We start from the raw sequence: 16,652 nt of genomic DNA, 5'->3' as shown, positions 1-16,652 counted from the left end.
ACCCCATTTGGGGTCGAATGACCATTTCACGGGGGTCACCAAACCATGCTGTCCGCCATTTTTTCCCTTTTCCCTAGCTGTCCTACTCCCTCTTATTGGTGGCCACACCCACTTGGGGGTCACCACAACATGGGAAACTGTATTATGGGGTCACAGCATTAGAAAGGTTGAGAATCACTGATATAGAGCCAATTGTCCAGTTACAATGTTTTGCTGCTTGTAAGTTGATCAGCTGGGGTGTAATAAAATTCCTTATGTTATTTCAAACTGAGCTGTTCTGGATAGTGAAACTTGGAACTATGGGAAGTTGTCTTGGAGATCATTTGTATATACAAACTTCCTCCAGCTAGGTGTCCTCAGGATGCATGTAATGACCACTTCTCCAATTGCCAATCAGCCAGCCAGTCCCAAGTTCAGAAAGAGTGTCCATGAACAAGAGCCCTTCAGATACGTAGACCTCACTTGATCCCACTTGGAATTGGTAAGATCACACTTGGACTACTGCATTCAGTTTTGGTCACCACAGTATAAAAAAGATGTTGAGATTTTGGAAAGAATGCAGAGAAGAGCAACAAAGATAATTAGGGGGATGAAAGCTAAAATGTGAAGAACAGCTACAGGAATTGGGTATGTCTAGTCTAGCAAAAAGAAGGACTAAGAGTGACATGATAGCAGTGTTCCAATATTTGAGGGGCTACCACAAAGAAGAGGAGGTCAACCTATTTTCCAAAGTACCAGGCAGGTCAAGAAGCAATGGATGGAAACTAATCAAGAAAAGAACCAACCTAGAACTAAGGAGTTATTTCCTGGCAGTGATAACAATTAATCAGTGGAATGGTTTGCGATTCATTCAAAATAGTATAGGGTCTCCTGCTTGTGCTGGGGTTGGACTAGAAAACCTCCAAGATCTCTTCCAATTCTGTTCTTCGATTCTTTGCTTTTTCAGCAACAGCCATGTTGACTGCAAATTCTGGACATTGAAGCCCACACATCTGGAAGGTGTTAGAAAAGATTGATTTAGTCCATCATTTGTGGAGCAACTGCCTTGAATGATGGTTTTAGTAGCTGAGTGGGCTTCTTGCCTAAGTTGTGCAGAGACAGCAGAAACCTTTTCTGGCTTTTCAAATAGTTACACATGTATTAAACAACTTTTCCTACTCTGCATCATAGTTGTCATCTTGGCTAGAAACTCTGGCTTAGGAATTAGTGTAAAATGCAATATGTGTTTGCTGAATGTTGATATGCTCAACCAAACCCAAATACAAACATTTCAAAATGTTCATATCCATAACATGCCCCTTTGTCACTTATGTTCAGGTTGTGGCAATGCTTTTGATCAATTTGAAAATAACAATTGTCATGATTAGCACAGAACATACACAAAGAAAAATGATTTTTCTTTCTAATAGATGGCTATAAAGAAGCACAGATAATGCTTAATTCAAGTTAGTACAAGGATAAGAGGACTGAATAAAATAGGTATTGAATAATACTTTCTGGGTAATACTTTAACCATTAAAGTTAGTACAAAAGGATTGAATAAAAGGGTATTGAATAAAAGATTAAAGACTACATTTAAGTAGATAAAATAAAATGTAGTTTGCAAACTTTTGTTAAGACTCCTGTAAGACTAGAAGTGATCAGTGGAGACAGACAGCAAATTGAAGGAATGATAGCTTGAGATGTAAAACATGTTGAAGGAAAAGTCTTCATCATGATTCATCCAAGCCGGGGATAAACAACATGGTGACTGCTTTAGAAAGAAAGTTGCAGTTTACTGAAGAGGAGAGCCAGGCAGGAAGAAGGCTCTGGCAGAAAGAGAGAGAGCACATGTAGGGAATGAGTTTTTATACCCTCTGGAGCCTTTTGTTTGGAGTTGTTCCTGTGGCATGAACTTTGCCCTGAGTCTGAGTGTGCCTTTCTGGTATTCTGATGGTGGTGGGTTAATCCTAGTATGTCCCAAAGGTCATATCCTACTTCCCTGAGGCTGGGGCTGATGACTGTTGGAATTTTTGATGTGAGGAATTGTGGATTCTAGAGTTCTTTCTTCCTAATCCCAGTTTCCTGAGCAAAGTCTTTCTGCAGACTTGGTTTCTGCTTGGGACAGAGAGACCTGGGGGAAGGGTTGGTTTCTGCTTTTAAAATCCTTTAGGGAAATATATTCTGCACTTTTAATATTTCCTTCTCTGGGGGGAGGGCTGACTTCCCACAACATCACTACAAAAACATGAAGGCAGACATTGATCATGAAGCCCAGGGATTGCTAAACACAATGGATAAAGGAAAATAAAATATTTATAGATTCCTTAATTTCAATTAAAATATCAGAAGAGGAACAGAGAAAAGAGACATTAAAAAAGAAAAAAGAAAACCCCACAACCTTTAACAGGAGAGCAAAAGAAGTGATGGAACAGAGGCATAGTAGAATGCTATTGATCTATTAATACTTCAATGATCATTTCCATATATGTGCTGAATGTATTAACTATTTAGGTCCTCTTTGTGACATCTCTCAAGCAATTTCATTAAATATGAATACACACTTTTTTGGATGTTAATAAATAAAGGTCTTTAAGCTGTGCTCTTTGCAAAATGTATTAAATCAATTATTTGTCAAAATCATGCTTCATGAACTCAAACATATGCTGGCTTTTGCTGGCTTGCATTCTGTTCAATATCATTGTAGGCCAGGGGCTTTCAGCCTGGAAGCACACAGCATTTTTTTTTTAACTGACACTCAAGTATTTTACAGCGTGGCATGGCTCACTGGTTCACAGCACCTTCTGTTGCCATTTACTTTCTATATATAGCATCAAGTCTATCAGAGAGCAATATCAGCTAACTGTGTAGACCTTGAATAATTTCCTGATATATTACAACTTTCATTAAATACTGAACCTGCCTATTATTTTCTGTTCAACATATTGCAATCAGGAATGAGTCATATGTGAAATTCAAAATGAGTTTGGAATCACCTGGTGCAACTGGGCAAGAAAGAAAGACTGCTTTTGTTCCATTAGCAGAAGGATGCTCTGCAGAAATCAGCAGGTAAGTCATTTTGTCGCTTACTAAAGAGGACTCCTGGGAATTTTTATCAAAGGGTTGGCAATAGGAGGGCAGGCTTAATGTTTTTACCATACTGTGTAGCATTAATGAAGGTATTTAGAACTGTCTAAATAAGACATCACCGGAATACAAAGTAGGTGGTGATATGGTTGGTAAAGGAAGAAATACTATATTGTGTAGGTTTTGAAAATGAATGAAAAGAACTTCAGAGCTCATGAATCTTGTCCAAAGTATGCTTAGCTTTGATACGTATACGCACACACCCACACACACACACACACACACACACACACACACAGAGAGAGAGAGAGAGAGAGAGAGAGAGAGAGAGGGAGAGAGAGTATATATACTTATACTAGACACCAAGATTCTTAACAACCGTGATATTAACTTAACAGCTGTAGTGATTTGTTTAACAACTGTGGCAAGATCATAAAATGGGGCAAACACACTTGACAACCGTCCACTTAGCAACAGAAATTTTGAGCTCATTTGTCATAAGTCAAGTACTGCCTGTATTGTTATATTAAAGCAGGGGTCCCCAAGCCCCAGACCGTGGCACACTAATGGGCCTTGAGCCATTTGGAACCGGGCTGCGGAAGCGGGGGGGGGGATCAGTGCATGCACACATCCCAACTTGCATGAGCAGCAGGCAAGCGCACGCGCTTCCCCACTGCTCATGTGGAACCATGCCCTCTCCCTCCCCCACAGGGCCACAAAGCCAGAAAAGTTGGGGAACTCTCTATTATAACCAACACTCTCAATTTTGAAGGCAGTATTCCCTGGTGTCTTTTTTGTCCCTCTGTTATTATAGGCAGTTTAAAAGCTCACTGGAGATTAACTCCTCTCTGTGTACTCAGACTCTAAATTATTTTTGTTGTGTTTCTCATAAAATTATTGGGTGCTGTATTCTTTAATTAGCTTACAGTATATACCAGTTTAACCATATGCAAGCTTTATTGTGAAGACATCTGCCTTGAAAAAAAGGGATCTAAATATTTGGATAAAACATAGAAGTAAAATGTTGCAGACATCAATAGGTATTTTTAAGGAGAGTGTACAACAAAAAATAAATGTATAAATTGATTTTAGAGATTTAGCTCCTATCTTTCTTACCCTTTAGGTGTTTAGGTAAGTGTTGTTGTCTTCTGATCTTACCGGTTTGTCTTTGTTGAAATGGACACCTGTTGAAATCCTAAACAACAATTTGAATCTGTGTTTTGGATTTATGACTCCGAAATGGCTTGTACTTAGGATCTTGCATAAGTTTTTTGTTTTGAGTCTTAACATTCTTTCCCGGGATATCCACGCTGGATGGAATCTTCCATGTGAGTTGTATGTATATGTTTAATTAAAATTTATATGAAGTAGATTGTTCTGAAAATTCCCTAATTTAGCTTTTCCCCCCTTCTTTTATCAATTTGATATACAGAGAAAATAGAGCAAGTCCCATACTGATGTGAATCTCTTTAAGAGGCCTCTCCGGATCTTTTTCCAGTGACTTCTTCAAGCTGTATTAGACAAACCCTCTTCTTCCTTAGCAGAAATAAACATAAATCATAGTCATGTTAGAATGTATGGAATTGTACCGTAAGAAAGTAAAAGTGTCCATGATACCTTCTAGCCAGACCACACACTAATCTTGGCCATATCTGACCCCAGGAAACTCCAGGTCACAAAACAAAGAACTTCCTGAGCTATCAGCCAAGTCTGACCCTTTGGATGAAACTGTTAGGAAGTTGGCAGACACTAGTAACTCAGTCAAAACCTTTATAAATCCCCTCCTTTACACATACAAAGTGGTTGAGGTTGGCCAAAGATTGCAGCCCATTCGGGTACATAACAGATATCACGTCTATTAATAAAAAGATCCCTTCCACTGAGTGACTGCCACCCCCAGCCTCAATGTTAATTAAGCTGGAAGCCAGTTGATATAGTAAATGAGTGGAAAAACCCCACAAAGTCCCCACCAGATGCCCTCTTTGGGCCATCCAGTTAATTGCAGTTTCCAATAATTTCTTCAGGGTGGGCTTTGTTTCTGAATAGAGAGAGTCTGACCAGGACAGAGGAAATGTATAAAGGTAATCACTTGACAACTGTAATTTCGTTGCAAACTTGGATTGCTGTACTTCTCAAATAAACTTTGCTTCTGTTCCAAGTGGCTTGCCCTGTGTGTTCTTTGGATGACTTGGTCTGGTTTTGAACCCAGGACTTTCTTCTAACAGTCCAATATACTAGGCTGGAGAAAGCCACTTTAAGAAGTAATTCTTTTGCTGTGCGCCACACCCTTTACGAACAATCCACACAGTTCCTTTTATATCTGTATGGTATCTTTAGTCTTTGTCATAATGGCTCTATTTACAATAAAATTATGTGCTCTATTTACAATAAAACACAAGTAGGTACAATACTGAAGTTCCTGTTTGCTGCAGAAAAGAGCTTTATCTATGCCAAAAACCCATGCAGAGGGAGCAAGATCCTCAGTGCTTGATTAATAGCATGCCAAGTGAGCATACACTGTCACCTAGCTTAAGTCAATATGATACTAGATCAATGCACAGCAGAGTGAAGTTCAAACATCCCCTTCTCAATCTGGTAGGGGAGTTGTCCTGACAGATTTGGAACAATGCAGTCATTTCAAAATTAAAGTTTTTTCTCTTATGGGCCAAAAGTCAGGCTCATGTAGATATTGCGAAAGGGATGTTTAATGGTTGATTAAAATCCCTGGAGAAGGGAGATCTGCCTTCTAGCTGTAAATATACAACATACAAAAGAACAGAGAATAAACAGAGCTGAACTATGTGTGCATATTTGGAAAGTCCCTGTCCTTTTTCCTATCCTCTGGCAGACTCAGAGAAAATGGCAAAGGTCTTCCAGTTATGTGAGGCTAAATTTCCCTTCCTTTCCCGCTACCGATAGTCACAATTAAGTTACTAATAGTTGTATTGCAATCACCTAGAAAGCACTAGGTTGGACTGTTTTCCGGTTGTGTTGTGAAAAAAATGTCCATGCCTGCCTGCATATAAATGGCTCCAATTTCAATAACTTTAATTCCTACATAGAGCAGGGAATGTCCATTTCCTAAAAGATTAAGTTCCTGTTCTCATCCAGAGAAAATAATGCTTACTTAAACATATTGAATCTTTAATTTGATATAAATCAACCTTCTGTATTCTTTTTTCTGAAATCTGTAAATAAAGGAAAATACACCACTTGCTCAGTTCGAGACGATTTCATATGTCCCTTTAAGTTTTCCTTTCAGGTGTTCCAAAACTACTCATCCTGGAGTACTGGGAATAAAATAAAGAAGCCATGAGAAAATATAATCCGTAGTAGATCACTCAAAGAACTTGATTTTTCTTTGGATGTATTCCATCCCATGTACCTGGATTCAAAACAATGGGTTGTTTTCATTACAAACTCACCCAGAACTTTCTAATTATAGAATAATGGTAAGAGCTCTGAATGATTCAAGCAATGTGTTGGAACAAAAGCCATAAGAGCATGATTAGGAAGTGAAATTCAATGACAATTGCAGGAAGTCATTATTTCCAAAGCGAATTTTCTGATGTTTATTGATTGTTGTTCATTGCAAATGGAGAAAATGAAAGGCGGCCAATAGGGGTTGGGACTACAGAAAGTGCATCTTCATCCTACCCCATCCTATAGTCCTGAAAGTTTGCTATTTGAAATGTGGAATGGAAATAGATCTAGTAATCCAGAAGATTGACAAGTCCCGGCTGAAATAGCCCAATCAAGCAAAATACCAGAGTCATTGCTTTCATTAATGTAAACTTTTATTGAACCAGGATAATTGAATTAAAGCTAGCTCTGAGGAAATGGTGGGAAGCAGATAATTAAAAGAGTAAAACCTCCCTCCCCTCTCTGACAGTTCAGTCACATTGTCCAATACTTCTGATAATTGTTATAAGAAGTACCTCATAACACTGGCAAACATACCTCATGTTTGCCAAAACAACTCCTCAATGGCTCTCAGCTCTCACGGTGATAAGAGACACCTGTAGACCCTGAACTCTCTCAAACCTCACCCCCTCTGTTCTGTTGGCAAGCAAGAAGAATTACAACGGTCCTAAAGGCAGTAGATTTCATAGCTTGATAAAGATAACATGTGGCAGGGTGCTCATAGCACTCCCTCTTTCAGCACTCAAAAAAGAGACTGAGATAATCATTCATGCTTTGGATAAGCTACCCTTAGAGCACAGTGCACATAAATGATGGAGCTTAGTGACATTGCCAAATCAAAGACCAACCACTGACAATCTCAAAGAACAGTGTGTTAATTGAAGTATTAAAACACTTATGGCAGGAAGCAAATAGTCTGCCACGCTAATCTATCTTCTTTGTAAGGAATTTATTGTTGTCTTGTAACTTGTTTTAGGCCAATACAAATGATGCTTTCTCCCCCTTGTTACATGAAGATAAATATTAAATCCTAATGAATTGTGTTTCTCTCACAGAGTTACAACTATGTGAGGAAGAGTCCAAGCCAACCTCTTTTCCCCTCACTGCGTACTAATAGTTCAAATGAAAAAAATTAAGAAGGAAGCCATTTCTGCAATGAGCCATGTCTGCCAGGGTACCCATATTGTCAATAGGCAAATTTCTCATTGTAGCAATTTTGTAATTGCACCCATAACATGCTCTGATGATGTTACCTAGTTAGGGTAATGAAATGTCTGCAAGAAAACAAGCAAGCTCAGAGAGCACCAAGACCCCTCATAAAATGCTCTCTATAGTCCAAATTACCTTTGGAGAGCTGAACATCAAAGGCCTCATTTGTAATCTGTATCAATCACCAAAAAGGATGACCAGCAACAAAGTAGAGAGACTCAATTATAGTTGTGATAGGGACAACATTGGAAGACTGAAGGTCAAGACCGGGACAAGTAATCCTAGAAAAAATCCATGTGGTCACCCATAGTTAGCACCAATGTAATGCACATAATCAATCAATCACTTGCTATATCAAACTTACAATAACTATTTTTAGCAATTTCACCCAGTTTGAAGTAAACTGAGCTAAAGTTGCAGATAAATCCAGATTGTCTATAACTGATAGTGGACTCCTGCTGGTCATTGCAAGATGCTGCCGTACCCAACAATCCTACACTAACACCCTTGCTATCCCTGCTATTGGGTCTTCCCGCCATTCAGTTTATTTTTATGCCTTTTCTCTATCAGTATAACTTGAAGCTTGCTTGATAAGAATTTCCAATTTCTGCCTTTCAGTGCTGAGTTGTCACATTCCCCCCTCGGTTCTTTGAAGGATAACTAATACAGTAATACTTTGATTAGCTTCTGCCAGCAGGAAAAGCTTCACATTTTCATTTATAACTGTTATTAAAAAGACAGAAGTGGTAAAAATATAGCAGAACTCCTAAGCACAGGAAAAACCAAGCATAGGAACAGACTATCTAGAAAATTGTCAAATGAACCATTTGGATGACTATTAAAAAGATTAGATAGTATCATAAAATCATTTAGTGAACCAGAATGGTGTAGTGGTTACAATATCTGAAAAGAAGTAGAGAGACCCAGGAAGTAGATCTTCCTTAGACATGGTTCCCAATTGGGGTCACTTTGAGCCAGACACTTCCTGTCAATTATAATCGTCAAAAGGCTATGTGACAAGCTGACTGAAAAACTAAGCAAATGCAGTGCAAATCAGACACACTCTGCAGTGAAGCAAGACAAATGAGGAGATGACAGTAATTATAAAACCATCTCTTGCAAGACTTTGAACACTATTATCAAGCCTCCATGACCCAGGTTTGTGGACATAGATGATGAGTAGTATACCAACATGAATATTTTGTAACATCACCCAGGCATCACTATGGTGGTATCAAGAATGTCCACATTAGTGAAGGGTGTTACTAATTAAGATGCCAGCTAACTGTTCCCTGTTTCCAGATATTCCTTCCTTTCTATTGCTGATCCTAAAGTCTTTGAACATTCTGGAATTATTCCCATTAGACAGTTTGAGGGGGCAGGTTTTTTTTTTTAGATTTTATTATGCCTTACTCTATATATACAACTCAAAGCAGTAAAATATTTAGCATTCCTTCTTCCTTCTCTTTTCTCCACAGCAACAATCCTGTGAAGTGAATTGGGCGCAGAGAATGTGACTGACTCAGAGTCACCCAGACAGCTTTTATTCCTAAGGCAGGACTAGAACTCACTAGAAACTGGCCCTTTCAGTAAAATAATATAATATAAAGTTAAAAATAGAATAAAAAAATAAATACAAATGTTGGCATTTGCCCAAAGGTATACTTCATGTGTATATGTGTCTATGGTGTTGTTTTGGTTACATAAAATGTAGTACTCATAGTGTGAATATCAGATAAGTGAGGAATGGTCAATACATGAAACTTTTCTCCAGCCTGGAGATGGAAAAAGATTTCACCGGATGATTTCTGCTTGAAATAAAGTGATCAAGGACATAGAGATATACAAATATCCCATAACAAAGATTTTACTAATGATTGGTTAGAATTCAGTATTTACTTCAGTAGCACAGTGAAAAACACTTTTCTTTAAGTTCTGGCTCCCTGGCAATGTAAATATCCCCACTAAAATGTTAAAAAAAATACTCAAACATGCCAAATTCTTTGCAACAGGAAGTTTTGGAATGCAAAGAAATGTTCATAGCTAGCTTAAGAAATACTTGGTAGACTTTTCAGACACAATGAGAGCTTCCACCATTGTTTCCATACTCCTGTCTCTGAAATGAGCTTGAAATTAATAACCTGCAATTGTCTTTATTCCTATTGGCCTCAAAATATAGAGGACAATGGAGCAATTTAGCCAGGGATTAATTTAACTAATATAAGAACAAGGTCTAGAACTCATTTTGAACTGATACAAAGATCCAGGGTCCTTAGATAACCAAGGAGTTAGTTGTCAATGAGTTAGAAATGTGTGTCACTTCACATTCAGAAAGCTGGATGGATCAATTAAACTGGGTTTTATAGGAGGAAAAGCAAATAGTATAATAACTTTCAGAAATGATTTAAGAATTAAAGATGTGGAATGAGATGGCAAACAACAACAACATCAATATCACAAAGTCTGATTTCATTCTCACTGTTGGGCGAAATTGGAATTGAATTGAATTAGAAGGTGCTATTCAAAAATAGTTTAATTTCAGTCCTATTCTCTCTCTCTCTCTCTCTCTCTCTCTGTTCCATTCTCATTATTAATGACAGAATCTGTATTTCTGGCTATTAGACCACATTTAGAGTTTGACCAAGAATATTCAAGAAAGAAGAAAACAGATGGCAGATTGGGCTCTTTTTGTACTTCTAGTGAAATTTTTCCTTTTCTACAGGTTTTATGAGAAAATGTTAGCTCATATATAGTACTAAGATGTGATTTCTTGGTTTGATTTAAACCAGCCATTATGTTTTAATGGGTTTATTTCCAAGTTAAAAATGCATGGGGTTGAGCTGTATGAGTTATACCAATTAGATTTCACTTTATTTTAACACATCTTCCACACACACAAAAATAGCTGAATCCAGTAGCATTTGTAAACAATAATTGATCTGGGGCTCTTTCTCATAGCCATTCTAACTTTCTGTCCTCTAGACCCGAGGTGCCCAATCTTTTAGCTTGCCTGGGCCAAACTGAATTGTCTTGAGTTGCATATAAAATTTATAATATAGCTAATGTATGCTAATATTGCTAAAATCACATAATAATCTTAAAAATGTATGATCTTGTGGAGCTACCCAGGGCCACATGAGGCCAATGGACTGTGGGCTCTCTAGACCTTGAATTGACAAAAAAAAAAAAAAAAATGTTGGCATAAATTTTGATACCCTAATCTAATTCTGTCCCAGTAATGAGACAGTGATTGAGTGCTGCCCTTATTACTTCAATACAGGATAAATTAAGGGGAAAATTGATGGAATCTCCTAGCTTTGTTTTTTCTGTCAGAGTGTGCTAGTGGGATAAACAAAGGCCTCTCACTCTCCTTAATGTGTGGTGAGTGAGACACTGCGGATGAATCTAGGCAAATGGTTTGAACAATTTGTTTAATCCTCTGCTAATTGAGCAATTAGTCATTAAATATTGATCTGCTTGCTAGGTTTCCAGAAGGGTGGCGAAGAGTGGCCAGAGGAAGCGGGCCTGCATCAGTCTGTAACTAGCTGATCCCAGGTCCTGACATGCCCCATCAATCACATGGGGCACAAAGAAATCAACCCTGTGTCTATGAGAAAATTAATGGCAAGAGAAGAAGGAAAAGCTGTTTAAAAACAGGATTTTAAAATGTGCCTTTCAAAATTGTCAGCAGGGCACATTCATCCAAGGTCAGAGGAACATGAGGATACATTTTAAGGGATCTTGGTCTGTCACAAGATTTCACTTATTTGTAAAAGTGAAATGAAAAAATTGCTTTAATCGTACAGTAACATTTCCGGTATGTTTTTAAAAGTGTGCTGAAACCATATAATGCAGAGGTCTGGAGTTAATGGTTAGATTTCTTCGTCTGGTATTAGACTTCTTTAACATGTAATTGTAAAGGCAGTTGCACTAGACTTGAATAGGATAAAACATTCTAGTAGGCCAAACAAAATAAAATAGATAAACAAGTGTTGCTCTGTCTCTGTGAAGGGTCATGATAACATCACAAGAAAATCTTCATGTGGCCCATTTTTGTTTGCAAAATACCTTGACTGTTGAAATTCAGCCTACTGAAAGGGAAGATCAGGAGAATATAAAAACTGAGACCAGATTTTACTGGTCAGGTAGTCCTCAATTTACAACCACAACTGAGCCCTAAATGTAGGTTGCTAAGTAAGAAATTTGTGAAATGAGTTTTGCCCCATTTTACAACTTTTCTCAACACACGTGTTAAGTGATTCACTGCAGTCCTTAAATTAGTAACACGGTTATTAAGTGAATCTGGTTTCCCCATTGACTTTACTTATCAAAAGGTTGCAAAAGGGGATCACATGACTCTGGATACTGCAATCGTCATAAGAGTGAGTCAATTGTCAAGCATGCAAATGTAAATCACATGACCATGGGGATGCTGCAGCGGTCATACGTGTGAAAAATGGTCATAAGTCACTTTTCTCAATGACATAACTTTGATCGGTCGCTAAATGAAATGTTGTAAGTCAAGGACTACCTGTATTCTGAAGTCACAGAGAATATCGGAATACACTGTTTGATCTTTTGTGAAGTGAGTTTGAGGAAAACTCCAGGGAGACAATAGCTGCCTTTAGGGCAGAATTTCTCAAACTTGGCAACTTTAAAATGCTGACTGGCGAATGGTGAGAGTTGGTCCACACATCTTAAGCTTGCCAAGTTTCTGAAATACTGTTTTAGTGTTTTCCATTTAGTTCAGATATATTAAAGCTAGAATATTAACTAATATTATCATGGAGATCACCTATTAATATTTATATGGTAATTGCTTATTTCCTTCAGGTTCTACATTTATAAAAGCTTGGAAGACATTCAGAGGAAAATGTGATCGTGAAAAGCTTCTGTCTCCATGCTAAGCTACGGTATCATATATTGCATTCTATAGAAGCCATCTCCATCCGATATTCTTCATATCTGTTGGGACTCCAGCTCCCTTAATTCCTAAATCTGGCCATACTAACTGGGAATTCTGAAAAGTGTAATTGCTATGAAGCTTGGGTCATGTGCAAGGGAAATTGAACATGCTTTTACGGTTATAAATCCAAAAATATCTCATAGCTACCCCATCTTTTCCTCTTGAAGCAATAAGAAGAGAATTGCAATAGAAGGTTACCATATTAGCTTGCCTTGTAATATTTTAAGGAGGCAGGTTAATGGCATGATAAAGCCTATGTTGAGAAATGTCCTTCTTTTCCAGTTTTATATGCAGATCTAAAACAAATTGTTCCTTGACAAATGTATCTTTTGTTGTTATTGTTGTTAGATTTATACCCTATCCAACTTCCAACTTGCTACATTTTTGGACAAACATTCAGAATGTGTCCCACTCCATTTCTTTTTAAAACAATTGCATTTGCTTTCTTTGTATTGTTTTCTTAACGTATTTTGATTTCTTTATATAACTGCATTTGTTTTTATAATATAACTTGCTTTCTTTATATATAGCTGTATAGTGTGCATTCCCGTAATTCAGTCTTTCTGTTTCTTGATCAAAAAGGAAGATCCTGCTTAATATAACGAATTTAGTTTTGCATATTTCTTGCTCCCTTCTTTCTTAAGTAAGGGAAATGACTCTTTTGCACTTGTATAGTCACTCACCCAGAAGAAGACCCATTAATGAGATTTAATTTTGAGTGTGTATGTGTGTGAATAAGCTTTCTCTGGTACTTGCAACCCAAGCAGAATTGCACAATAAGCTTGGTTGCTGTCTGTAGATCCTTCGATATAGTAAAGTTTGTTTGCCTTGGCACAGGGCAAGCAAAGAAGTAAATCCTTAAAACTGGCAAAGCTTATTTTTAATTAGATACTCAGAGAAGGTAAACACATTATTGTTCACATAATCAGGTTTCCTTTTTAGAAGGGTACACTGAGATGATGTTGGCAGACCTTGAAAATATACTGGGATCTTTGCTATATAAAAAACCCTACATGGACTCCAGTTCCTTTGTTCTTGTACTTCCAAGCAGGTTTGCCAAGCAAAAACAGTTTGCTAAAATTACATCCTAGGAATTTTTATTGGAGGAAAAAAAATTGGGCTAGGTTCAGTTTAGTTAACAAGCTCAACAAATGCACATAGGATAATGGCTTGTATGTTTTTATAGCTGGTGTATCTATGTTTGAAAAAGTGTTTCATGGACCAGACACAAGGCCTGTGCTTTATTTTGTTTTGTTCTTATTGTTAGCACTTGGTTTGAGGGTCTTTTATTTCTTAAATTATGGTAGAAGTTTGCAACTTTTTTGGCCTGAGGCTGTAGGTAGCCTGCTAAGTTGCACTCTGGAAATAGTTGAGGCTAGATATGAAAGAGGGGATGGAGCCATGGTAAAATTGCATTTTATTTCATTTCATGGAATCAAATTAAAAAGTATAAAAAGTATAATGTGATTATTTCCTGCCAATTTCATAGTGTTCTTTCTCCGTTGCATTAAGAATTACCACGGGCTCTGATAAGTTATATTTAAGGTTTTGTGGATAGCATTAGTACTTGGACTTATATATCGCTGGTCCTCATTTTACCGATCCTGGAAGGATGGAAGACTAAGTTAACCTGGAATCGGTGAGAATTGAACTGCTGGCAGTCAGCAGAATTAGCCTGCAATACTGCACTTTAACCACTGTGCCACCATGGCTGTTAAATAAAGTCCTTTGGCTGCAAATTGCAAATACAGCACAAATGGGTGGGTGGGGGACCTGGAGTTTTCCTGCTGTTATGGGAGTCCACGTCCCTTCAATTCAGCCACTTCATATAACGGCTAAAGAGGATGGAACTGACTCTTGCCCAAAACTTAACCTTGTCCCGTTGGCTGATCTAAGAAGAAAATAGTTGAAACTAGAGGTTTCTAAACTGCGACCTGAGAGCTATTTAAAAGTTGTGGGAAGGAAGAAGACTCTCAATAAAATGTTTGTCTTAGCTTAGCCAAGCTTAGAGTTGGGCCATTACTATTTTCTCCTAGGTTTTTCATCTTCTTTCCTCAAATAAGTTTTCCATCTTCTTTTCTTAACAAAGAGACTCAAGGTTTCTTTGAATCACCATCCTGATTGTATTCTTGAATTTGCCATGTATGTTACAGAATGTTTCTTTGTGGTGTCTTTGCAGTTCTCTGGATTTTTGCTCTCCAGATATGTTGGCTGTGTACAACTGTTTTATTTGAGATATAAAAACAAAGTGTAATTAAGTGATACATTTAGTTCTTGTTCAGCCATAATCCCAATGAATGAATTAATTTTATTGGGTGTTATATAAATTAATTAATTACTTTAAGGAACTGTAGTGTCTCAGAGTTTGAGAAACCCCTAGATTAAACAAAACTGCACTTCATGTGTTCCAGAATGAATCTGCCTCTCCAGAGAGATTGGGGAGAAAAAGTCTTGTTGAAGGTCATCAGGGGAGTGTCATCTGTATTGGCCCCAAAACTGAGATATCTAAAGGTGCCCCACCTTCACCCTTCTGAAATAGCTTCTCCCACACCCAGATTCCTTCCTCTTCACTTATTTCTTTTGGGTGTGTGGGGGGGTATAAAACAGCCCATTTGATAAGGCCTCCAGGAAGAGATGTTAATTTGTGCCTTCCCAATGAATGGTGCCTTTTTTATATATATAGTATTGATTTTGTCTCTTGATTTTAATGGATCTCCAGTTCTTCTAAGGCATTCAGAGCCCGTCTGTAATGGAGCAGCACAGAAATCTTAGTCATACATAAATAATACTTTTCCGATATCCATCATTAAAAATTCCAATATATTTGACAGTTTCATCAGAAGCTGAATATATTCTACATGGAGAGGCTTTTGATCAGTCCCTACACTGAGGAAAACAAAAACATCAATTCTTGCATTTAGTCTCTAAATCCTCACAAGTTCCTTTTTCAAAGCCAGCTGTAGTTTTGTTTTTTGTTTTAAGTAGAAATGTTTGTCTGCAACAATTGCTTTTTCCTATACAAAGTGGCCTTAAAGAACTAATGTATTCTACCTCCTTGATTTTAGCCTATCCAGACTAAGACTTTAGTTCATGATTTCCTCTTATTTAATGCTAATTGCTCATTAAAAAGCAGTGAAAATCTCCCAGAACAACTCTTAACATTTGCATGCAAAGTTTGCCTAGCCTGAACAACAAGCAAAAACAAGTAAACAAGGATGCTCGATTTCAATGGCTGCCAAGAACAGGAAAAATGTACATGCTGCTTCTTCATGATATCCGTTAACTGTTTCTATCCCCCAATGAGGACTTTATGTTTTTTCACCCAGATCTGTTTGTCACCTCTTTTTCACATCCAGTGCTTTAATACTTTCTTGTTATCTGATGGCCACTACAATCAGTTTATGCATGGTCCCTAAGCACAGAGAATATTCTAGAATATATTTATTCAAGAGAATAAAAGAATAAATGAAAATAACATTTGGAAGAATGCTTTGGGCCTACCTGCTATTCATTACAGTACCTTTTTTTTCCAGACTTCCTCATGAGTCTAGATTAAAAACAAAATGAATGCTTTAAGAGTTGCACCAAGTTTAATGAACTGGCTTGTTTTTTGTCATATGTGTACAAAGAGCTTGAAATCAAAAAGCCTGATTTAATGAATAGCAGAGGAGGGCTGTGCTTCACTGAAATCTGATGTACATTGATTGAATGGTTTTTAAAATGTGTGCTGCCTTATAAAAGGAATTCAGTTTTCCTCTCCAAATGTTTGTAGTGGAATGGGGAAAAGCATCACATTCTCTCAGCCCAGCCCATGTGCTTCCCTGAAGCAAGGAAATATGGAGAACAATGAGGAGCTAACAAGGACCAGGGTCCTTTCTCTTTTGGGTTTCCATATAATAATGTGGGAAAGGAATATGCTGTATGATTTAAATATATTGCATCTGAATCTCTCCTGTTAGCTGTTTTAAAAAGAGGCTGTTTCTTCTTG

At 37.5% G+C, this 16,652-nt stretch overlaps 1 long non-coding RNA gene across 1 annotated transcript; it reads left to right on the top strand.

The window, feature by feature from the left end:
- Positions 1–89: 89 nt before the first annotated feature.
- LOC120298671 lies at positions 90–5,224 on the top strand. Its single transcript, XR_005554168.1, has 4 exons — positions 90–481; positions 2,935–3,048; positions 4,190–4,197; positions 4,499–5,224. It is a non-coding gene; the product is annotated as an uncharacterized LOC120298671 (long non-coding RNA).
- Positions 5,225–16,652: the final 11,428 nt, after the last annotated feature.

This window comes from Crotalus tigris, unplaced genomic scaffold (assembly GCF_016545835.1).
Source record: "Crotalus tigris isolate CLP2741 ecotype Arizona unplaced genomic scaffold, ASM1654583v1 scf7180000017611.44802233496:7321179, whole genome shotgun sequence".
Classification (NCBI taxonomy): domain Eukaryota; kingdom Metazoa; phylum Chordata; class Lepidosauria; order Squamata; family Viperidae; genus Crotalus; species Crotalus tigris.
Note: the sequence above shows the minus strand (reverse complement) of the source record. Positions and strands in the feature narration are given on the sequence as shown.